Raw genomic sequence first — 25,482 nt, forward strand, 5'->3', positions numbered from 1 at the left:
CACATTTTAAATCCTGAACATAGGAATTTTTTGCTAAATGTACAAACAGGTTGATCATAACCCAAGCACAGAGGTTGTAATTCAGTTTTTGAGGCCAGGCAAAATTTCCTTCTCGTCTTTCTATGGAAACATATTAGACTTTTTCACCACACCAACATGTTGGTTAAGATATTCAAATTGGATCCTTTCTCAAGTTCCACCTCCAAGTCACTAGCATTAGGCACTCAGCTTTTGTTAAATGCAACAGTTGTTTCTATAACCATTGGAATCTGAAGCATGGTTTCTTGGTGTTAAAGTCCCCATGCCACTTCTGTCTATGAGTTGTACTGCATCTTCATAATATTTTTTGCATCTTCATATTTTATTCCACCCTCAGTTAATGCTTGAGCCACAAGCACAGGAGCTTTCCTAAGGCCTGCAAAACAATGGACAGCTTCTTCATGACTCCTGATTTTTACAAAATTAAACCAGTTATCAACAATCTAGTAGGATGGTGTGTACCACTGTCAAAAAGCCAGATAAGAACCTGATGACTTCTTTCTCTGAGAGAGAGTCTAAGTTGCTTCACACATTTTTACTACTGTGGTAACTCCATAACTCTTAAGTTTCTCTGTAAATTTGTTTTAGGCCAACATTATGTGAAATAAGGAATCTCGTGTTCTTTTCTGACTTCCACAGGAACAGGGTGGTTCATTTTAACCATATTAATTTAGTTAAAAAAATGAAAGAATTTTAAAAATTGAATACAAAAACAATGCAAAAAAGCTGAAGTCTATTTCAATATGTTCCACTTGAAATTCTCAGTACTCTGAGTATGAAGTTGGGAGTATTGGGAAATGAAACAAACCTGCTAACAAGAAGTGAAGCAGCAATTCTTTAATCCCATAATACAGAGGCAAACTAAAGGACACACAATGAGGTTTACCCATCCAGGTCAGAAGTCTTGCAAAATGCTCTGTGGATTTCAGTTCAACACTTCTGGGTTCAGGCTAAACACTCTTATGGGGGCTTCTTGGTGGAGTAATAATTAATTTCTACAGTTCACCTGTGTGCAGAGAGCTCTTGCTGTACCTAGCAGTAATCTCCACTGCCCTTCAGAAACTCCATAAATGTGTGACCAAGAACACCACGGAACTGAGGAATATGTTTTCTCATTAAAGATTGTGTCTACTCATACAGCCAGTCCCTGAGGCAGCAGCAATACAGTCAGTGACAATGGTGGAGGCTGCAGGGCAGAGGACAGTAGTGGTCACCACTGAGCCATGCAGTCTGGTGTAAAGACATGAGACCACCATGCAGGGAGCTACTCTGAGGAGAGTGCTACTCTTTACTTGAGTGTGGTTCGTTTCCCCAAGCACCCTGGGGAAGCTCAAGGGCAGAGACCAGAGCCTTGCTTACAGTCAAGATCGATAGTCCAGGATGCATTCTTCCTCATTTCAAGAAGAGCCAAGCCAACTAGTCATGAGAAAACAAGCACATGCCGTTCACAGCAGAAGAAACACAGTGATTGATAAGTTATGAAAAGATATCCAACCTCTCTATTTATCAGAGAAAAGCAAACTAAGAATTTTCCTTTGCCTTATAAAACTAACAAAGGCCAAAAGGTTTATAATATCCAGTGTTAATAGTACCAGGGGGAAATTAGCCCTCTCACACAGTCTTTTTAAAAATTTGTTCTAATTAGTTATACATGACAATAGAATGCATTTTGATTCATCATACATTATGGAGTATAACTTCTCATGCAGTCTTTCAGGAAAAGGAACTTGGTACAAGTTTTGTAAGGGCAGTTTAGTAATGGTTATCAAGTTGTAAAATGTGAATATGTTCGGATACAGCAATTCTGCACTTGGTACAAGTTCAGCTTCGAGAGGCAGTCCTTGGACCTCTTTTTCTCCTCTTCTAGGTGTGCCAGGACTGCAAGATCCTTACTGCTCTTATACTGGTACCTTGTCTCAGAGTTATTTTTTTTGAGCTGGTAAATTTGAGAGCTAAGGTACCAGCTTGCTCCAGGCTAAGAGCAAACTTATTTATCGTTTGCTCTAAGAGCAGTGGATTTCCCAGCTCACTGTTCCTTTGCTGCAACAAAACCCCACTGAATGCATAGCATCCACCCAAGCTATATTGTATCATCCCTGTGTGACTTGGTGGCAAGAAACACCAACATAAACAATATTAAATTCATGCTGCTTGCTGTGCAATGAGTAACAAAGTCCTATGTTCCTAAATATATATATGCATACGTTAATTATATATATATATGTGTCTGTATATATATATATATATATATATATATGTATATATGTAATTCCCATTTTCTACAAATTGAAATTAAATTCCAGCCCAGATCACAGTCATTCACTTGTAGAGACAGAACCAGAGGTCAGAGTGACCAGAAGGCAGAGTGACTAAGCCTTGACAGCTAAATGAGGAAGATTTAGATAAGTAATGTGAGAAACTGGTAGAGGAAAATCACAGAAAATTCTCATAACACACTTCATTTAATCAGCCTCCTGGACTGTTTGGCCCTTTCTAGTTACTCCATAAACCATTCTAACTGTTTCCCACAGCCTGTTGAATACTGATGGCTACTAGGATAGTGATTCTCAAAGTATGACACCCCAACTAGAAGCATCGCATCCCTGAGAACTTGTTAGAAATGCAAGTTCTCTGGCCTGAGCCCAGACCTCCTGGACTAGCTGAAACACTGCCACTTCCAGGTGATTCTGATGCACACCAAAGTTTGGGAAGGCCCTGCTCCCTGCACCCTGCAACTTCACTCCCTCCAGCTGGGCTGTTTTTTTACCAAGAGAACGCTCTTCATGCCAACTGTACTCATCACTCTACTTACATATTTTAACTAATTGTTATGTTTATCCCGGAAATATGAAGGCAAAAGGAAAGAGAATTGCTGTTTCTATGACAACCATATTGAATCTTTTAGAAAGACCCAACAAAGACAAATGAGTCAATAAAAGTGTTCTTGAAAGAGAGAAATCGAACATCTAGTGTTTTGTTCTCAGTCTATTTCATAAGTCTTTTAATGTTCATTCCACTTTATAAAAACTAAATCTGGAAACCATAGAAAATGGATGAAGTTTAGGTAAGAAATACGGGGCAAAACACCAAGCAATGATTCTATATTCAAAGAAAAGGCCTTGCTTTGAGGCCTACATCAAAAGATTTGCAAATAAATATGCATCTACATATTTTAAGTTAAAATAAAATGTTTAAGGTGTGTATGTATTTATTTTTTACAATTTTTCATTTCACTGATTTTTTTTTATCCTCATTAACCAACTGATTTCTGGACTCCTATGTGGTGGGGAGAGCTTCTTTGGATATGATTTAAACTCTGATAGGAGGTTACAACACCTAGAATGGGGGATAAGATACATCTGTCTTCTAATTGCTATTTCTTTTATTCTTGGCTCATGAGGAAAGAGGTTTGCATTTCCCTTCTTTGCTTCTACTCTTTTATCTTTGGAGCAAGAGGAGACCATGGTTAAAAGCTATACCCTTGACCAGCTGTTATGCTAAGTTTAGCAGTATTCTAAGGAACATGTCCTGGGGTACATTATTGAACCCAGTGACTGATAAGGTCACCATCACACTGTCAGTGAAAAGCCATTTCCCAGAGAGAGAAGAAACTGTTCTCCCCATCCCAATCACCCTCCTTAGAGAGTTTTCCTTCATTTCTTCCTGAGAAATCTGACTTCCACATTGACTGCTCCCTTGGTCCATTGGACTCACTGTGAAAACTTGGTCCCTGCTGATTAATCTGTTCACTTTCCTGCAAATATGAATTTGAGATACAGAGACTCAAGTCTTTACTGAATGTGTGAATTGGAAGGGATGTACAACTGGAGCAGGGGTGGCCATATTCCCTTGCATTGGGAGAAGCCTGGAACTGAGAGAGTGAAGCAATTGCATGGAAAGAAGCAAAACCAGGAGAACCTATGAATGTAGACAGAGTAACTTGGGAACCTAGTTGTTTCCTGCCCTCAAAGACCATCAGCTCAGCTACTTATCCAGTCCTCCTCAGAGGTTACTTTTTTCCCCTTAACCTCTTTCACAGGCTTATAGTATTCACTAAACACTACTCCTGAAGTAGTGAGTAGTTAGTAGCAGGCATCTTAGTAAGCATATTGAAAACAAGCACTGGCATTCTATAATGATGTGTCTGTTGGCTTAAAATCTGAACTTTAAGCAGTTGCAGTTAGAGATAGTCTTCGGCTTAGCAACAAGGGCCCTAGTAAATGATATCCTGATAATGGAACAGGAATGGGCTGAGAATCATGGGAAGGAAGGAAGGAGCAAAGCAAAGTAGGATCACAACACTGTGTTGGAGAAGAGATGTTTAGAGCAGAACAGACTCTCTTAGCTCTTCTTAGCCAAGGGTATTTTATTAGAAATAAAATAATAAATGGTTGAACATTTATATCAGAAGACAAGTACAGTATTTTTTTATAAAACATAATTATGGTTAAATTAGTTCTTACTTCATGGTGAACTCAGCCATAACCCATAAATCCTGTTGGCATTTTATTTTTTTTATTAATAAACAATTTTTATGAACTATTACTACAAAGAACTTCAGCAAGAAGGGAAATAAGTTTATGATCTTTGAGTAAACATTTTTAGTGTAACAGTCTGTGACCAGATATTGAGAAAGAGAGAAAGATCAAGCTTTTAAACACCATTGCTCTGTATCAACTGGAATACACTAAAAATAGGATAATGGAAATACATGTTCTTAAAGCATTTCCACAGGAAATGTTCATATTTTATGACATTCTAAATCATTTAGCAATTATATATGCTACATTAACTAAAACACAGGTATTCCTTATTGCACATTTCAAAGTTGGAAGGATACTTTAACTTAAGAGGTGATCGTTATTTAGAGGGGGAAATGATAGTTTTGAATTTTTTGGCTCAAAAATGCATACTGCCAAGGCAGCTTAGTTCTAAAAACAAACTCTTAAAACTTTTGGATTTTGAAGCCAATAATCCCTTAACACAGTGCACAGTCCACATTCTGACCAAGTGTCAGAGGTCATGGTTACAGGCTCTGTTTTAAAGTCTGTGAATAGTCCTGGCTACTACTCTGAGAAGCAGATGAAGGCTCATCTCTAGAGCCTGAAGGTGTTAACTCTCTTGCAGCAGGTGATGGTAAGTAGTCTTGGGGACCCCGGGTTGGGGGTGGTAATCAGGTACCAGGAATGAAGTACTCTCTTGGACCAAATGAACCTAAAGGTCTAAATGGTGTGGGTCCTGGTAAAAATTCCCGAGGGTCAAGAGGCAGATCCCATTTTCCAGGTGGAACACCCAGTGCATATTCTCTTAAGCCTAGTGGTGGACGCACACCAGGACCAAATGGTGCAGGAAATGACTGAGGCCCAAAAGGCCCACCAAGCTGAAGTGGTGGTTCATATGGAACAGGTGGTGGTAGAGGCCCTCCCACAGGGAAGCCCATGAGAGATACCCCTGGGAAAGGAGGGCATCCTTTTGTAGCCATATTAACCTTGCCCTCATCCATCACCTTGGCCGGAGAAGAACTTCCGGAGCTGCTGTTCACGAGAGCTGGACCACATCCTGGGTCAGAGGCAAAGGGTTTCCCAGATGCCTCAGAAGACCATCGAGGACGAGGTAAAGGTCCATCCATTGACCCATATTCACTTGGAGGCATATCTCTTCAATTAAGAGTAGCAGAGAGAGCTGGTTCTGCTGTCAGTGGAGGGGAACATTCTCCACCACTCATAGGGGATGAACCAAAAGAGCCATTCTGGCTCAGTGGACCTCTCCAGGGAGGGTTTTGTGTATTTGGTCTTCCCGGCATTGGTTTTACAATCACAGGTTCATCTTTTGGGTCATTTCCAATAATTTGTGTCTCAAATTAGCAGTTTCCCTTTTCTCTTCAGCTATAGCTCTTTCTGCAGCACGAGCTTTCAGCCAGTTATCATGAGCTTTCTACTCATGAGTAAGCAATCTGGTTTTTAAATTAGTGCTTTGTTTTCTGTAATTCTTACTCCATTTCTTCAATTCTATGCTTGTAAGTTTTAACTTCCTCTGCAGCCAAAACTGCCTTTTCATCTGCAGCTGATAGCCGCTGTCCTCTTTCTTGTCTCTCATACTCTTCTTGACTCAGTTTCTCTTGCAGAGCCATCTCCTTCTGCTGGTACGGTTCATTTAAAATCTCCACTTTCTGCCTCAGAGTTTTGCACTCCTCTTACAGCCCAGCTTTAGCAGACTGTAGTGAATTGCTGTCATCTTCTAATTTCTTTATTTGGTCTTCTAGATTACATTTTGTGGACATCGAGGCTCTTAGCTTAAGTTGTAAAAGTTTTAGATCCTGTTTAGCTACTGATATTGCAGTTTGTGTCCGAGAGAGACATCCATCAGCTGCTTAATTTGATTTTTCGCCTTCACACTCTGGTCACCTCCTACTTCTCCATTGGCTAATTCATCTGACTCACCTCCTCCTTTATTCTGACCCTCAGATCCCAATTCACACTTTATCTGATTCCACTGTGTAAAACAATAGTCAAAGCATTAATATTATTATCTTTGTGAGTAAGAGCTACTTCTAAATCTTTCTGGGACTTCTCAAATGATTTTATTTGCTCACTGAGCTCAGCATGTGATTTACCCCCATCTTCGATTTCCTGCTGCAACTGCTCTTTCTTCTACTTAAGCCTAGCATTTTCTTCCTGAACCCAATGGCATTCAGACTTCACCTTCTCTTCACTAAGCTTAGCTTCATTAAGAGCAATTTGAACCTCTGAAAATTCTGAAGCATTCATTGAAATAACATCCTTTAACAATTTCTGGTTTTCTAATATCAAGTCCTGATTCTTGACATTCTGTTCTCTCTCAGATCCTAACATAACATGAAGACTTTTAGCTCTGTCATCAAGAATCTCATTAGTTTCTTCAAGTAGCTTGATTTTATCCTTATATTTAATTGCTTCATCAGAGAGAATCATATTTTGTTTCTTGGTTTCTTGGATATGTTTCTTTGATTCCTTGATCTTCTATTCATAATTTGACAACTTTTGCACCAGTTCTTCATTTTGTTCATGATATTCTTTAACTTTTCAGTAACTTGATATACTCTAACTTTTACAACAAGGACAGTACTCCAGAAGAAAATGGCAAATGAAACAATTCCCAAGAAGACAGTGAGAAGTACAGGTTCCCATGTAGTCCATAAAAATCAGGCCCAGGCTGAACATCATTGGGCAATGTGGCAACTAGCTGAAATAGACAGGTTAGAAGCAATGAGAAACCTTATATTTATAACAAAACAGTCATAAAGAATCATCATGGCAATTCCAAAACCACCATCATCCAAAAACTACCTCTCAAAATTCTCCAATAGCTTCTTCGAGAGATAGGATCCTGGAAGTGTCATATTTCTTGTTTGCTTGCAGTGTTTTCAAGTATAATGAGTCTAAATACTTTAAATTGAGCATATATTTCCATTTGTAATAGGCCCTATGACATTATATTGTCTGACACCTGGCTAGAATCCCTCTGTATATAATACTTCTCTCATTGATAACCCGGTTTTTATGATTTAAAAAAATTATGTAAGACAAAAACTTAAATATATGATGAAACCAATTAATTTCATGGTTACAAATAAAACCATGAGGATAATGAATAATACCAATAATGAACTATTTCTCTAAGGTTTTAAATCATATTTCCATTCTACTCTTATATAAACAAAGACAAATGACAAGTAATTCCAGACAACTCTAGAAAATGGTTTAGATAAACTACTCTGAATCTAGTTTCCTGCTATAAAACTCAATGTCTAATTCTAAATGTGTGCTCAAAGGGAGTGTATTGAACACCAGCCTACGCTCCACTATTCTACACCGCCCTCTACAAGTATCCAAGATAACTCTCATTCTGGCCCCATCTCCCAACAGTCTCCATAGGGACAAGACCTATTGTGACGTTAGCTGCATTTAGGAATGTAACAAGGGCTTGTCACCTCTAAGTAGTCTGTTAAAAAGTGCAATGAGGAAAGCTTCAAGTACATTCTCACTGGCCTCGCCTAACAATACAGTTCGATCCTGCCTGCCTGGGGCCTGACACACTCCAATTCTCTGTCTCCGCATCAGTCAGTGCCCCCACTCCGCTCAGATGCTTCCCTGCTGAACGGCACAGGACTCCCTGTTGGCATTTTAATGAAATTCAGAGTTAAAGAATCCTCCTCCCTCCAGTCTACACCCCACAGGGTGCTATGGAATATGGACACTCATGGACCTTTAATACAAGAGTCATAACTCTGTTACCCAGAGTGGGCAATACCAGGTGAGCAGGCCCACTTACCAGATATTCTTTAACAGGGCTTCCTTTCTATCTGGAAGTGTGAAATAACCAGATTTCCTTTTGTAGCCCTTTCTTTGTGTTCCCTCCTTTAACCTTGTTAAGAAACAAAAACTAATGGTGAAGTTATATCCTGGAAGACCCAAAGATGGAGCATTAACTATAACTTAGAGGAAAACTAAGATTACCTTAGGCACCCCTGCCTGTTGGACAGAAAAGGGCTTTGGAACTGAGTCTGGCAGGCTGGTGGGAAAATGAGAAGCCTCAGACACAGCTGAAAGGAGTTAGGCCTATGGCTGAGGAGGAGGAGGCAGTTGGGGACTGGGGTCCTGTAACCCAGCACCAAATCCTTTGCATTTGAGAAAAGAGAGAAGCCAGGGTGGACTCAATGAAAAGGGTGGGAATAGTAGGGTTAAGGCAGACTCAAATGGTAAAGGGCACCAGTCCAGAAGAAGGAAGGTAAAGGAAGGCCAACTATAAATGGTAAGAGAGAAGGGGGTCATTCAGTTGGGTGAGGTGTGGTGTGTGTATAAACCAGTAAGGGCCATGGTGTGTGTGTGTGTGTGTGTTTCAGCCAGGGGACAGATTTTATTGTCATGGCTTCAATGCAAGTAGAGTGCATCCATTTCAGCTCCTTGTTTACTTTTCAGAAAACATGAAAAGGAGAGTTAAAGGATTAAGAGTGCAGAATCTGGTATGAGACAGGCATGGCTTCAGAATCTGTTTGCTGCAGTTAGCTGTGTGGTCTTCATCAACTAAACAAATTTTACCCACCCTCCCTTTTTGAAAAATGTGCAATAGTAATTTCCACATAACCATACTGTCTTGAGAAAGAAATAAGACAGTATGCATAAAGCCCCTGACAATATCTAGTGCACAGAAAGCACTTACAAATGGCAGCCTTCGAGGTAGCTCTGGCCTCTGTTGGAGCTCATGTACTCAGTGCTGATTCTGTGCCAGCTCTTTACATCTATACTATACTCATTTCCTGATGCAAGTAAAGCTAACATTAGTTATGGTTGTTTACACCAAGATTCATGCCTTGAAAGCAAGGCATATTTTGTTTCCCTGTGATTTTTATTCATCCTTATATATAACTCACATGGGCACTATAAGCATATTCCATGTGAACCAATCATGAAAAAGCTGGAGTCCAAATAGAAATTAGCTACATTTCCTGTTTTACAAATGTCTTATTTATATTACATAAAAATAGATTTTTAGTGAATGTATATTACACATATGAGCCTGTAGATATATAAATGCTATTTATTTGATATTTTATAATAAATTCAGCAAATCTATTCAAGAAAAATAAGCCCTTTTATTTTATAATTTCCTTTTCCTTTCCCTTTACCCTCTTAAAAAACCATAGCAACACCCAGCTAAATCGCTCACAATTCCAGTGACTTTTATGTTGTTAAAATCTTTAAGTCCAAAAAAGTTTTCACTTATCAGCGATATCATTTGTCCTTTGGTTTTTTGAGATTGGCTTATCTCACTTAGCATGATATTCTCCAAGTTAGTGTTAGGGTTAGAGTTAGGGTTAGGGAGGTGGGGCAAGAATGGAGGAAGGAAGGACTGTATAGAGGGAAAAGAGGGGTGGGAGGGGTGGGGGGGAAGGGAAAAAATAACAGAATGAATCAAACAACATTACCCTATGTAAATTTATGATTACACAAATGGTATGCCTTTACGCCATGTACAAACAGAGAAACAACATGTATCCCATTTGTTTACAATAAAAAAAAATAAAAAATAAAAAAAAAGTTTTCACTTTAGTATATTCAAAATAAAATATCATGAGTAATAACAAAGGAGTCAAGATACTCTTTTGGGCCTTGGAGCATTGGTTCCCTAGGCCACAGCTCTGAAGACAGAGAAAACCAGCCTTATGTTTGGCACCTGGGTTAAATCTGGCCTATCAGTTCATGATTGCCCCTCATCCTATATCCTTTGGTTTGCCTCCAGTACTTAGACTTACCTATGCACTACCTTCCCAGAGGAGTCACTGTTCTCTCTGCTGTTCCCAGCTCTTGTCACATTTTGTAGCATGACCTCACATCATGACCACAGTTCCTATAACCAATCCCAAAAAACCAAAGGCCAAATGTTTTCCCTGTTCAGTGGATGATGCTACATAATGGGGGTCGGGGGGCAGGGTGAGAGAAGAATGGAGGAACTTTAGATTACATAGAGGGAAATGAGAGGGAGGAGGGGGGTAGGGGTATGAAAGATGGTGGAATGAGACAGACATTGGTACCCTATGTACATGTATGATTACACAAATGGTGTGAATCTACATCATGCACAACCATGGAAATGAAAAGTTGTACCTCATTTGTGTACAATGAATCAAAATTCAGTATGTAAAAAATAAAAAAATTTTAAATACAACAACAACAAAAAAGGCTTCCTGAACTTATCCACCTACTGCAGCATTTATTCTCCCATCTAGTCCTTGGAAACATGGTTTCTTTTTATAAATAAGTGTAAAGTGTCATTATGCATGGGCTTAGGGAAAGCACAGTATTATACAGTACCATATTTAGACAACATACTGTTATCTTGCCCAGACTTATATAAAAAGAACATGTTGTTACCTCTTATTCCTGTGTATTAAGAAAGTGCATGTGCCATTACTACCTGCACCCTTGTCTTTTCTCTATAATCTGCAACTTTAACACACTTTGTTTTATTTCTCTTTTTTCTCCTTGTGAAATTTCTGAAAATAATTTTCAAATCAAATATGTATAGTACCACCTAATTCAGAAACTGCATCTCTATCCTGTTTTAAAAGCATTTTAAAAACTTGCTATGTTTTAGCATGAGGAAAGCTCAATAAATTTACCTACTCTCAAGATTGATTACTTTAAAAAAAAAAAGATTGATTACTTCATCACTTATAACCAGGGAGTGAGGAATGAGGGATGGGTTAGTTTTCATCACAAATAATATAGCCTCAAAAATAAAAGTTTATCTACCTCCTAGAAATTAATACATAAATTAGGAAATATCAACATATATATGTATTTATGTTTGCAGTGCTGGGGATGGAAACCAAGGGCACTCTACCACTGATCTACATTGCCAGCACTTTTTAATTTATTTTGAGACAAGGTCTTGCAAAGTTGCTGAGACTGGCCTTGAACTTGAAATCCTTCTGCCTCAGCTTCCTGAGTTGCTGGGATTACAGGTGTGCCCTATCATGCTTGACTCAATCCTCAATCTTGAATGTAACATTTGTTTAATTACTGGTAGGTAGTTTTCTTCTTCATGATTAAACCTTCTAAATGGTGAGTAATTTATATATTGGGCATAATATAATGATTGCCATCTGGGCATAATCAACAGAACTTTCTTTGATTTCTTCACAAAGGTCAGTATGCAGTTGTCTCATCATATTCATGTTTTGATGGTGATCATCTGACATCCACTACATAATCCTCAGCGCACCCTTTCTTTTCCTTTCTATTTTCCTCTCATTTTCTCTCTCACCCTGCAGGGATTCTTCCCGCCATCTTTTTTCCCTTCTGTCTGTCCTCCTCACTTTTCTCTATCCTCCTGGTTTTCCACTACATAATCCTCTGTGCCTTCACTTGAATGGGGATCAGATTCAATACCACACAGTCACAGACACTTAATAAGCTATCATCAGAATAATGCTAGAGATAACAAAAGTATGAGTCATTAGTTATTAGAGATTTTTTTCGTGCATCTATGTTGTATTCTAAGGTAAATGGAAAATGTGCAGTTATCAGGTGAACTTCTGAGTGCATGCTATCCACAATCCAATGAGCTGAATTCTCACAAAGGATGGCCTATCATCTTTTGGTCAGTATACGGGGAGACAAGTCCAAGAGGTCTTATTTGATAGCCATGAATATCAAAACACTTAATAACATGCATATTATTTGCTTGTTTTTAATCACCAGCTTCCTATCCAAGTGATTATTATATCATATTTTATCATATTGATAAATGATCAAATTGAGTCAATACCCATAAACAGGAAAAGAAATTTTTATCAATTTAAAAGAAAAATTTTAAATTTGAATTTGAAATATTTATTTGCTTTAAACTATATCAAGTCTCTTTGAAATCAATATTGTCTTCAATCTATATTGTCTTTAATCAATATTGAAATAGATATCGTCTTCAAGAAAAAGAAAATTATTTTCTATTTTCTAGTTGGCAGAAGAGAAAACTTGATGTTTTCAGGAAATCATATACTAGAAATGCACCACGCTATACTAATTTGAAGTATGATTATCTATTAGACTAGAACTAAATGGGAGACCATAATAGGCATTTTCATTGTCATTTGTCCACATTAGCCCTTGTTCAGTCTGAAGTCATATTTTTTTTCTTTTCATGAAACTGAGAACCAATGATCATTATGCCAGATAGCTAATGGGTCATCTTTTTACCACAGGACCTTTGGACATGCTGTTACTTCAATAAGACTTACCTTCCTTTTCCCCTTAGAACAACCTATTGCCCTCAGCTGAGTTTTACCTTCCTCCAGGAAGCCTTCTCTGACCACCCTTACTGACTGGCTCAATAACCCATCTCCACATTAGATGTTTCCATTGCACCCGGAAACCCACATCCTTAGGAATTTGTCACAGCTGTTACTTTATCAGCATCTACCTTACTCATTAGATAGTAAGGTCCATGGGAGCATAGACTGACTATTTTTAACCATTATATCTCAGTATCTACCAAAAGGCCTGGTATGATAGATACAAAATATTCGATGTGTAAATAAATGATAAAGGTAAACTTTACTTTTTGTATACAGTTATTTATTGCAAAATAAAATGCACATATAATATCAGTGAAAGCTAGAGGGAAATCATTTATTTATAAAATATACACTTTTTAGGTCTCTCCTGACTTAGGTTTCTTATTTACAGCTTGAACAGCCCCTCTTTCTCTATAGCATTCTGTCTGCCAGTACAGTTTAGCTGTGAGGCTGCAATCAAGATGGAGAAGATTATGATCTGAAAGTAGAAATCTCAAAGCTATAGGCCTGAGGGACTGGGGAAGAGAAGGAAAAAGAAAAGGAATTCTACCTCTCCTCTGTAGGTGTTAGCTGGAAGAATGGTAGATGAATTAAAGAGAATATGCTCATCCAATTAATGTTTGGTCAATTATTTCCCACTTTGCCCTACACCAATAGGGAGATTTGCCAATCCATCATGCAGCCTTATTAGATAGAAGGATGGCCAGAATTAACTTTTCCAAACCTCTATCATTTCCAAAGTGGAAGGACCCAGAAACTCCTACCCAATACAGGAGGCACTGGGGAGAAGGCTGTGTTGAGAACCAGTAGCCCTAGTTGGTGCTGCACTGTGAGGGGAGAGACTACCCTACTTCAGAAACTGTGCAATAAACTTCTAAGATTAGTGGCTGGTCTAAGATATATGAGGCATACACAGAGACTCAAACAGCCCACAGCATCAGCCGGTCCAGTGAGGCTGCATCACAAGGGGCACCACCAGGCCATGACCGAACAGGATGACCTGTGGCTGGTGGGACACAAACTGAGCTCCACCAGCCCCAAGCATCAGCCTCACATACCTTTTGAACAGGAAGTGATCAGCATTCAGGGGACATCACTGGGGACACCAGAGGAAACTCAGGAGGTCACTATATAGATGTGATGATTCCTTTCTTTCTTTCTTTGTAACACCCCCTCCTACACCCAGACATCATTTGAGAGATCAGAAGAAAAGGGCAGAGTGCTTAGGAAAACTGAGCATTTACCTGAAGAGAATGGCAGATAAGTATGTGTGCACACATGCGCGCGCGCGCACACACACACACACACTATACGTTCTCTTTGATGGTTTATTTAGACCATTTAAAGTAAAAAAGAACTGGAATGTCTTTTTTTTTTTTTTTTTTTGGTGTGGGGATCAAACCCTGGGCCTTGTTCTTGCAAGGCAAGCACTCTACCGACTGAGCTATCTCCCCAGCCCTGGAATGTCTTTTCATTGACACATGTAAGGTATCCTTATACCTTACATAAGGTATTATTACTCAGGGGTCATGAACAACATCAGAGCAGAGCAATTTCAGAGAAATATGGTAATTCTATACATTTAATTGTTCTTGAACTTACTTTTGTTAATCAGCTTTCCATCAATATAACAAAATACCTACAATAAGAAACTCGTAAAGAGGAAGGGTTTATTTTGTTTCTGTTTGGGAGGTTCTAGTCCATGATCAGTTAGTCTCATTGCTTTTGACCTGTGGCAAAGAAGCATATCATGGCAGAAGCACATGGTGAAGCAAAGTCATTCACTTTAGAGTCAAAAATTAAAAGAACAAAAAAGAGGATGGTGTTGGGTCAATAAGTCCCCTTTTAGGAAATACCCCCAGCAACCTAATACCATCCCTCTATGTCTTACCTCTTCAGGGTCCCTCCACCTATTCAAGAGCATTAATCTGGGGCCCAAGCCTTTAACATTTAACACATGCATCACTGGAGGATATTCAAGATTCAAACTATGGCAGCACTGGATGATAAAGTGAAAGTCACATTCAAAACTAAAAATTCTTTCTTCAAGGCACAGTATGAAATTCTGTACCTTTCCAGTGACTGCTAGAACCTAAGGTCACTGAAAACCAAAGAGATTAATTTTTGGGCTGCCTCATTATAATGGTAGTTGAATTTACCACTTCACTATGTCTCATAATTAAGTTAGGAAAATGGTCAGAAAAAAATTAGGATCCTGATAATTAGAAGAGCAATATCAAGACACATTTAGGACTTGGAGAACTCAGAGCCCCAAAATTCTCTGAAATACTCAATTTTGCTAGCCTTTGCTGGGGCAATTCACCTGCTTTTCAGAAGAAAGTTGAAAATCATGCCCTAAGTCTCACTGTGACTTGGCTGGTAACCAGAATTCAAACACAAATAGACTGAAGGACAGAGCCACAGTAGGGAACATGAAAGTTACATTCACAAGGAATTACAAGAATTTACTAATTCGTACCATAAAAAAAAAATCTGGAGAATATTATTGCAAAGAATGTTAAGTGATGTTAGAAGGTGGCAAATCTTTTTGCACGAGGTTGAGGAAGGAATTCAATGATTTCAGAGGATGTCTGTGCTGAATTGAATATTATAAACATGCCTTCCACCTACCATCACTCCATAGCAACCCAGGAAACTCTCCCTTCACACTTGCATGACAATTAGATGGGTGGGGAGAACACTGGAACCATTAAGGCAGGCTTCAATGGCTCTCTTAGTAAGGTGGGAAGGCTGGTAAGGAGAGTTGAATAAAAATGGGCTCCCTGAGCTCCCTGAGTTTAGGAGGGTCCCAGAGACAGTGCCCTAATGAATGTCGTTCTGCTAATTATAAAAGGCAGTAGAGTGGGTTTGTTAATCACCTAAAGAAGAGAGTAATATGCAGTGATTTTTGGTTGCAGTCAATTCATGGGGTCCATGGGATGAAATTGACTGTATACCCACCGAACCCTAAGTAAGGTAAAGGTTGAGAGAAATCTGACCTGGACCTCCACATTAGAGAGTTACAGTCTTCCACCCAGTTTCAGACATGAGTCTGTTCCCAAAGCTTGAATATTTTCAATAAAATCATAATGGATGTCCTTGAGAAAGACCCTTTCCCTGTACAAACTGCTAGCCTTTCCCCAAAGGATCTTGGCAATGTATTGAAAATCATGCACTGAAGAGGTAACTTTAATTTTGAAGATTATTAGTTACTGGCTAACCAACACTGATTCCTGGGGACCCCAAACAATGCTGACTCAGGGCAGGTGCCTGTAAGGGTTGTGGTATTTATTATATAAAGGTATTTTGTCTGTGTCTCTGGTTCCTGGCACAGAGATCCTAACACCATTGGAACTTCCTTAGTGACATAAGTGGTATGAGTGTCTTTTGTTCTAATGGTATAGGTCTTGGTGGGCCCCTAGATAATTTCAAGAAAGGGATCGTCACCAAAAAGACCATGCCTTGATTAGAAGCTTGTAACTTTCATCCCAAACCCAAATCTAGAAGATATTTGAGTAAATCACCAATGGACAATGATCTAATCAACCATGACTATATAATGAAACTTCCATAAAAAAAAAAACCCATACAATACTAGGGAGCTTCCATGTTAGTGAATACCTCCAGGTACTAGGAGGCTGGTGTGCCCAGAGACTGTATGGAAGCTCTGCATATTCCTGCAAACTTTCTTGCCTTCTGCTACTTTTACATTTGACTCTTCCCAAATTGTATCCCTTATAATAAACCAGCAATAGTAAAGTGCTTCCCTGACTTTGTTGTGTTAATCTAGAGAATTATCAAACCTGGACAGGAAATTGTAAGAACCCATGATTGGTCAACCACAAGTACAGGTGGGCCAGGACTTGGGATTTGCATTTGAAGTAGGGGCAATCTTGTAGGACCAAGCCATTTAATTTGTGAGATCTGATGCAAATTTCAAGTAGGTGGTATGAGAATTAAATGGAATCAGTGAATACCCAGTGGTGTCAGTGAGTTCAAGAAGTGGTGTTGAAAAGATATCACAGAAGTTAAGTAATAAAGGGGGTTTTGACCCATGTCTTTGCCCTACCCTAAACCTAGTAGGGCACAGGAGACTTTCTGTAGTTACTTTCTCCATTTGTAAATATATTGTTGAAAAATCAACAATAATGGATAACATTTCATTTTGGCTCCTGACTCATGAATGAATGGAAACTATGGTAAGTGTCAGCGTGGATCATCAGAGTTCCTTCTCACTGTCAAGATGCTCAAGCAAAGCAATATGGAGGAAAACAGGCAACTCAAAGGTGATTCCTGGCTTTTTAGGTGAATGAATGAGATAACAACATAATGGGACTATTGCTCAGAAACAAACTAGCTGCATATTTTATGCAGTTGTTTAATCCAGAATAATCTGTACTTACAATAAGATTGCAGAGGCCTTTTCAAAGGATACTCTAACTGGGCTCTTCCTAATTACAATGTACTGTCTCCTCATTCAGCAAAAAGCATGGCTGATGTTATTTTCCTAGTACCTATGCTAAGCTAAAAGACATTGTCTTATTATTAAATCCTTTCCATTCCAAGTATGTAATTTAAAATAAAGGACATTGCATGTTGTAAATTAAGCTCAATGCAAATGAACTAAGTAAGATTCTGTCTTCACCACATGCCTAGAACAATGAAGTGTCAATGAAGTTCTTTATTCCAACTACAATATTCTTATAAGTGAAAAAGTTATATCTGATTAAGGATATCCTAATAAATATAGTTGTTTGAAAATGGCATACTATATAATTCTAATATTTACAAATGGTTAAAATAAGATTATCATATATATTAATATAAAAGATGGATACTGTATAGTGCTCTACATTCATACAATTATCATTCTTAGTATCCATCCATCAGTCACCCATCCATCCTTCAACTAACATTTGTAGGTCACCTATTATGTGCCAAATAAAGGAACAAGAAGACAGTTCTGTCTTATAAGGTGATAGAAAATGGATGGAATTAAAATAAAGATAAGAATGCCTGACTTGATATTTCAAACTCCCAGCAGAGTACCTAGAAAAGAAGTGCTCATTTATAGAATGACACTTTACAAATTTCCCAGAATCAGTTGCTCCTGATATTCACTATAAGAATGCTCCAGTTACTTTTGTGTCAACAGGATTTCTCTGAATTTCTGAGTACCTGGCTTCATTTAGGGAAAACTTTCTCTCTCTCTCTCTCTCTCTCTCTCTCTCTCTCTCTCTCTCTCTCTCTCTCTCTCCTCTCTCTCTCTCCCCCTCTCTCCCTCTCTCCCTCTCTCTCTCTCTCTCTCTCTCTCTCTCTCTCTCTCTCTCTCTCTCCCCCCCCCCCCCGCCCTCCCCACGCCATCCCTTCCGTTACTCAGTCACTCCGGGCCTTTATCTTTTCATCTCTCTGTACTGACTCACAAACTCTTTCATCCCACTCTGATCCCAACTAGAGACATTCAGCCATTGCCAGACACACTATTTTATTTCTGGCCGCCAACCTCTTTTATCTGGGTCACTGTGACAGTCTTTCAATTGATCTCCTTGTTTCCATATTTGCACTTCTTTAATCCAGTCTTCTTACGGCAGCCAGAATGCTCTTTTCACAATAGAATTCTAATTAGGTTCTTTCTTGGTTGTAATTCTTCAATGGTTCAGTGCTGTTCATGACTTTCCAGAAGCAGTCGTCAGTGTGATTTTATGATCCAGGCACTTTTCATTCTCATCTCCCTTCTGTTATTCTGGAGAATTTAACAAAGTTTTAGTCAAATATTTCACAGGGAAAACGAAATACCCAGTTTGTGACTGGGCAGAAATAATAAAAGTGAGCAGCGCCATCTGGTGGCCAGAATGGTGTGATGCGGGAGAGTCGAAAGGGAGAGGAGGTGAATCTGAAAGCCTATGATGTGGTTTCATGCCCCCCTGTCCATTTACAGGTGAAACCTCTCCCACCATTGCTCTCTGCATTTTGGAGAATGCAAAATTAGTTTTCTAAATGGTAGTGTTCTTTTTGCTTCCATTTTATAAAACACAAAACATTTTTCAAATGCAGATTTAGAATATGGCTCAATTTTTATTACACTTATAAAAAGAAATCTCAATTCCTGGATGTGGAGGAATTTTATAGGGAGGTGAGCCAATGTGGTGTAGCTACTGTGCTTTCTGATGAGCCAACAATCTAGCACACTGGCCTCCTGACTTTCAGAGAATTCTTCCATGTTTTTTGTTTTGGCCACTGGTAAGCAGCTGCTGAAGACCAGTAGCTTCTGACCCTCTGTTCTGTTCTTGAGAGGAATGTGATTCACATGACTGACTAATATCAGGGTTCCCTTGTGGTTTTGTTTTCTCTTCAATATCAGGTGGCTGTCACACCCAGAAAGGTTATGAAGAGGTCATTGCAGTTTTTAAATTTCAAATTTATTGCCTATGTGGAAAAATTATATGCTATAGAAGTACTCATAGATTTAGGAATTCATAAAAACTCCAAATAGTGTTCTTTGTGTATATTTTTATGTCTGACTCTTCAAATATATTAAGGAACTGTAAAGATAATGAATAAGTGTGTCCATTTGACTTTCTCTTGAATATCAGAGATATCAGACAAGCTTTTTCTAAGGAACAATCATGTGGGGGCTGGGCAGAAACACAGGTATTACCCACTTTATGAATTAAGAGAATTGCAAACAATTTTTATCCAAATTAATTTTGAATCAAATCCCTCTACAATAAACCCACATGCATCTGCCAGCTAAAATGTGTACTTTAGCTTAAACAGCTAGAGGCGAAGGTGTAGAATACACTGCAAACTTAACTCCAATTTTTTCTAGACAAGATGAATCTTAACTCTCAGTGTTTAAATAGGTTGCACATTATAACCTTTTCCACATTATTAAATAAAAAATGTCTGCTAGGAAGTTGATCCTGCAATAGTTGCTGACTACCAATTCTTTGGGTAGTGATAATCTCAAAAGAAAAAAATCACAGATGTGGTTAAATAAGAAAAATTGGGCTTGTTCAACTTAATGCTCACTGTTGGTCAGAGGAGGAAGCAGAAGATGAGCAATCTTGATATTTAAAAGATATTTTATGGCAGGCACAGGAAATGCCTGACATCATAAATGGCTGTGATCATGATATGAGCAGGATACCACATTAAAAATGCATTTAAAAGCACAATGTTATTAAGTTGTAGAGTTGCACGCAAAGGAATTATTGTTCATCTGCGGGGAGTGTTTTATCTCTAGTTTGGGGTTTTGTCCTAGAGCTTCAGGCAAAGAGTGGCTGTCATTGACTGAACCTTAGTTCAAGATGAGAAGACTGTCTGTGCTTTGTATTTAGACCTGAACAGACTTCCAGCATGTACAGCATCACTTAACTTCTTTACTCACTCATTTTCTCTCAAACTTCACCCATCATCAAACCATTACCAAGCCCACATCCTTCCTTCCCACCTCCCACCACCAAATTTCATTTGGGCAATTAGAAAGTAACTTTTTATTGCCTTGCTTGATTTTGCTAAGAGTAATGATGTACCTTTAACATAGTGTGTCCTGGTTCATTACAAAACAGTTCAAGTGCTTTGTTGTATAGAAGAAAAATACAATTCATGTCTGATACTGTAGAACATCCTTGAGATGTAAACAAACAGTGGATAAGTTACTTAAGTGTTAAATAAGTGAATAATTAATGATTAAATGCTTATATTATGCAGATATACTTGATGAATTGTTATATAAGTTTAAGAGTGATATTCAGAACAGGTGGTTAGATTTTTTGTATGGAAATGGAATGCATGATTATTTTCCTATTTAAAAAAATAGGAAATAGAATATAGGCTAACTATACCCAAAGTTATTATCCAAAGGGTTACATCAAATGATTTACCCCAGAGTCTATCTTACGTGTATCTGATGTTGATGCCACAAAGTCATGTCTATGTAACTCCCCTCATCCTAAAGCTTGTCCTTTGAGACTTCTCTGATCTTATATTAGTTCTCATTTAATTATTTTATATGATCTAATATTCTAACTACAGAAATAAGAGGAGAACCTAATCTATAGAAATAATAGTTTTTTCTTAAATACTGGCCTTTGAAAGATAATTAGATAGTCTCCCTATTTCATTTCAAGCACTGTGCTGTGTGCTATACAGATATTTTCTCATTATCTCATTCAATCCTCTCAGTCACCTATCATTACTCCCATCCTATGGATGAAGAAACAGAGTATCAGAAGGGTTAGGTAATTTGCCTACATTAGAAGGGGCTATGAGATCACCTAGGCTCAAAGACCATTTGGATCAAAATTTCTATTGCATATTTTCACTGTAAGCTGAAAAAATCATGGTTTATTTTTTCCCTGTAATATTTTGTATTCCCTAGTAAAAGTGTGTACCTGACATAAAACTTATATCAATTTGGGTATTTTATGAAGGTTTTTCATATATACACACTCTTGATGATCCTTATGATAATCCTGGGTAATTAGGAAAAGAGAACTAAAAATCTGCAACAAAATTAAATTCATATTTTCCACACTATGAACTCTCTCCAAGGACATGAATCTTGTTTAATACATTTTCTATCTTTATCCAGGGAAATGGATTGAATGAAAAAATAAACAAAATTCTTTCCCTACCCCCTCCCCACCTTTGTAAAGTATCTGTGGTGCATGTGTATTATTTTAAATTAGTTAAGCTGGAACCACTATTTCCTAGAATTATGTTCCCTGCATAGTTGGAGGTTAGTGGGCTTCAAGAGACATTTTGCAGCTAATGAAGCAGCAGCAATATCCCTTTTTATGCCTGAAGAGTCTCTGGCTCTCAGGATTGTGCGTGTGTGTGTGTGTGTGTGTGTGTGTGTGTTTAGAAAGCAAGCCAGGTTTTTCTACAGTTCATCCATCATCAAAGTTGAGGCTTGGAGACAGTGAGAAAGTGCTTGTGAGTGTGGCCCATCATCCCGGGTTCTAGTTTCTCCTTTTCCCACTTCCCATTCATCTTCCTTCCTGATTGTGTCTGTTATCTGTAGACTTCAGACTCCAGCATCAGATACAGAAGGAACAACTTCCTCTAGACTGTTAGATCAGCTATATATGTATATACAAATATATTCTATATATGTACCTGTTTATCTGTTCAGTGTTTCAGTGATTCTGCCTCTCTAATGGAACCCTCACTGACAGTCGGTGTCTTTGCAGTTCCTCTTCAACACTTGAATCTGGGTTGGCCTTGTGACTTTTGGATGATAGAATGGAGGCAGAAGTGACAAGGTCAACTTCTGAGCACTGACCTTAAGAGGTCTTGTACATTCTCTTTCCTGAAACCCCGGGACCATCATGTGAACAATCCTGAACTAGCCTATTGGAGGAGGAACGACTCCTACAGGAAGCAGAATCTACCTGTACCTGGGCAAGATCATCCTAGAGCAGCCTATTATGGTTTGGATGTGAGGTGTCCCCCAAAAGTTCACATGTGAGAATGCAGGAAGGTTCAGAGGAGAAATGATTGGGTTGTAAGACTCTTAACCCAACAAGTGAATAAATCCCTGAAGGGATTAAGTGAAGTGGTAGGGTGTGGCTGGAGGAGGTGGGAATTGGGTTGTGGCTTTAGGGTATATATTTTGTATCTGGAGAGTGAAGTCTCTCTCTTCTCCCTAATCACCTACCATGATGTTCAGCCTCACCTCAAGGCCTGAGGAAGGGAGCCAGCCTTCTATGAACTAAGACTAAGACCTCTGAAACTGTGAGCCCTCAAACTTTCTCCTCTGCAATTATGCTGATTAGATCCTTTTAGTTACAGCAGCAAAAAACCTTACTAAAACACAGCCTTTAGCCAGTTCTCCTGCCCAAATATAAATGAGACCAGCCAAGATCAGCAAAGCTGCTTTCCCAACACTCAACTGACCACAGAGGATGAGTGAGCTCAGCTGAGAGCAGACCACCCACCTGGCCTGCAGTCTACTATGCAGTAGATGATAAATAAAAGTGTTGCAAGTCACAAGTTTTGAGGTGTTTTTTTCCAGAATAATAATTAACTGATGCATCCAATATATTAACTTTTCTTTCCTTTCAGGTGAAATGTACATACAGAAAAGCTCGTAGATCATATGCAAGCTTAATAAATAATTATAACATGTACATCCAATGTAACTGTCATCTAGGTCAAGATAAATAGCACCACAAGCAAGAAACAGGACGCCCATTTTCCCACCCTATGTCATTTCTCACTTACTATCCCATTCATCCCTACTCTCCTGACTATTTAGATAAACATTCCCAAGCTTTTTTGTATATCTTCTCAATATATTAGGGAAAACAGGCCTATTTAGTTTTGTTGTCAGTCTTTTTCGGCACTATTTCTGTCTTGTCTAGTTTCCATAATAATTGTAAGATTCCCCATGTTGTCTTGTGTAGCTATAATGTGTTCATTTTCATTGCTGTTATATCCTATTTTATAAATATATCCAAATTTATGGATATTTGGTGCATTTTCAATTGGGACTTAGGTTAGTCAGTTTTCCATCACTGTTGTGGTTTGAATCCAGAGTGTCCCCTAAAAGGTTCATGGGTTGAAGGCTTGGTCTCCAATGCAGCAATGTTCAGAGGAGGACTTTATAGAAGTGATTGGATCATGAGGATGCTGACTTCATCAATGGATCAATACACTGATGAATTCATAACTGAATATGCTACTAGGAGGTAGAACTCAGGTGTAGGAAGGTCACTGGAAGCATGCCTTTGAAGGGTATGTTTTGCTCCTGGATGCTTTTTCTCTGTTTCCCTGCTGCCATGAGGTCAGAAGCTTTGCTCTGCCACACTCTCTGCCATGATGAACTGCCTCACCACAGGCCCAGAAATGATGGAGCCAGCCAGATCTGAACTGAAACCTCTTAACTGCCAGTCAAAATAAATCATTTTCCAAGCTGATTTTCTCAAGTATTCTGTCAGTGATGGAAACCTGACTAACACTGTCACTGTAAGAAATATCTGAGATATTCAACATATAAAGTTTATTTTGGCTCACAATTTTGGAGGCTCTAGTCCATGATTGGTTGGTTCTATTTCATTTAGGTCTGTGACAAGGTAGTGCAGCACATCAGGAGTATGTTGCAGAGCAAAACTGTTCATATGATGGCCAGGGAACAAAGATTGAAGGAAGAGGAAAAGACTGGGCTCCCACAATCTGCTTTAAGAGCATTCCCCAGTGACCTAAAGGCCTCCCAGTAGGCCGTACCTCTTAGTTTCCACCATCTCCCAAAAGTGCCACACTGGGGACCAAGTCTTTACAATATGCACTTTTGGAGGACACTTAAGATCCCAAATAGCAGGACTATTACAAGCCTTGGCTCTGTTCTTGTACATGTATCCTGGTATGCCTATGCATGAGTTTCTCTAAAACAGTGGTTCTCATATTTCTCATCTTAAAACATTAAAAATAAAAAATTAAGTTTTAAAATTAAAACATTTAAATGAAAAATTATTAATATGAGACATTTAAAGCATTTATTGAATGATTCATTTAAATAACATTAAACTCATTACACATTGCATTCATTTTCTGAGGCTCTCATAACAAATAATCACAAACTTGATGGCTTAAAACAACAGAAACTTATTCACTCACAGTTGTGGAAGCCAGAAGTCTGAAATTAAGGTATAATCAGTGCTATTTCCTTCTGGAGGTTCTGAAGCGAAAGCTGTTTCAAACTTCTTATCTTACTCCTGGTGACTATGGACAATCTTTGGTAATTCCTGACTTATACACACTTCATACCTCTGTCTTCATGGGGTATTCTTCCATGTGTCTCTGTGTGTCTTAAATTTCCCTTTTCTCGTATAAGAACACCAGTCATTAAAATTAAGGATCACCCTAAACCCACAAAAATCTCATCTAGAGATTTTTAATTTAGCTATATCTGCAAAAATCCTATTTCTAAATAAGGTAATATTCCCAGAAATAGTGGTTAGGAGTTGGATATGCTTTTTGCAGGACACGATTCAAACCACTACACATATTACACAAATAGCACATTTAAAAGTGAAGCACAGCTATATTTGCCAAATAAAAATTTAATGAGTGACATCATATGTTTATAAATCTCCTACATTTAGATTCATAGAAGATGGATGCTTATCTCCTTTTACATTCGCTCTGTTCACATGTTGCTTTGGTTGACACGTGATTAATAAAAACCAGCTTCACACATAATTACAGACCCTCTGAAAGGGTTTGAGAGGTCCCAGGGGTGTTCAAAGGATACTTTGACAAACACTGCTCTAAAGTATACACTCTAAAGCATATGTAAAGTGAAATTTCCAGGTGTGTTTTCTCTTTTGCTCTCTCAATATAGGTATATGTGTATTTGTGTATACACGCATGTATATATTCTATACTTATTAGATAATGCCATACTGCATACCAAAATGCTTGCACCCATTTACAGAGATTTTGTTGCTCTATATGATTAAAAATATCTGGTAGTGCTACACTTGAAAATCTATGCTTCTTTAGGGATATGTGATCTATCACATTGCTGTTTTAATCTTATTCTTTTTTGCCAGTTCCTTTGTACTGCCATTTTATGTAGGAAAAAAACTGAGATCTGTTAA

At 38.4% G+C, this 25,482-nt stretch overlaps 1 protein-coding gene and 1 pseudogene across 1 annotated transcript in view; one reads left to right on the forward strand and one right to left on the reverse strand.

Annotated features, from left to right (window-relative positions):
- Nucleotides 1-4,421: 4,421 nt before the first annotated feature.
- Nucleotides 4,422-9,472, reverse strand: LOC124986397 (transport and Golgi organization protein 1 homolog; annotated as a pseudogene).
- The window catches only part of Tmed7 (transmembrane p24 trafficking protein 7), a 32,424-nt gene continuing 12,501 nt past the window's right edge, over nt 5,560-25,482 (forward strand). Inside the window, exon 1 of the mRNA XM_047555050.1 lies at nt 5,560-5,652. The gene's annotated coding sequence lies outside the window, so the exon portion shown is untranslated. The remainder of the gene's footprint in view (nt 5,653-25,482) is intronic.

Source organism: Sciurus carolinensis, chromosome 6, assembly GCF_902686445.1.
Source record: "Sciurus carolinensis chromosome 6, mSciCar1.2, whole genome shotgun sequence".
NCBI lineage: Eukaryota > Metazoa > Chordata > Mammalia > Rodentia > Sciuridae > Sciurus > Sciurus carolinensis.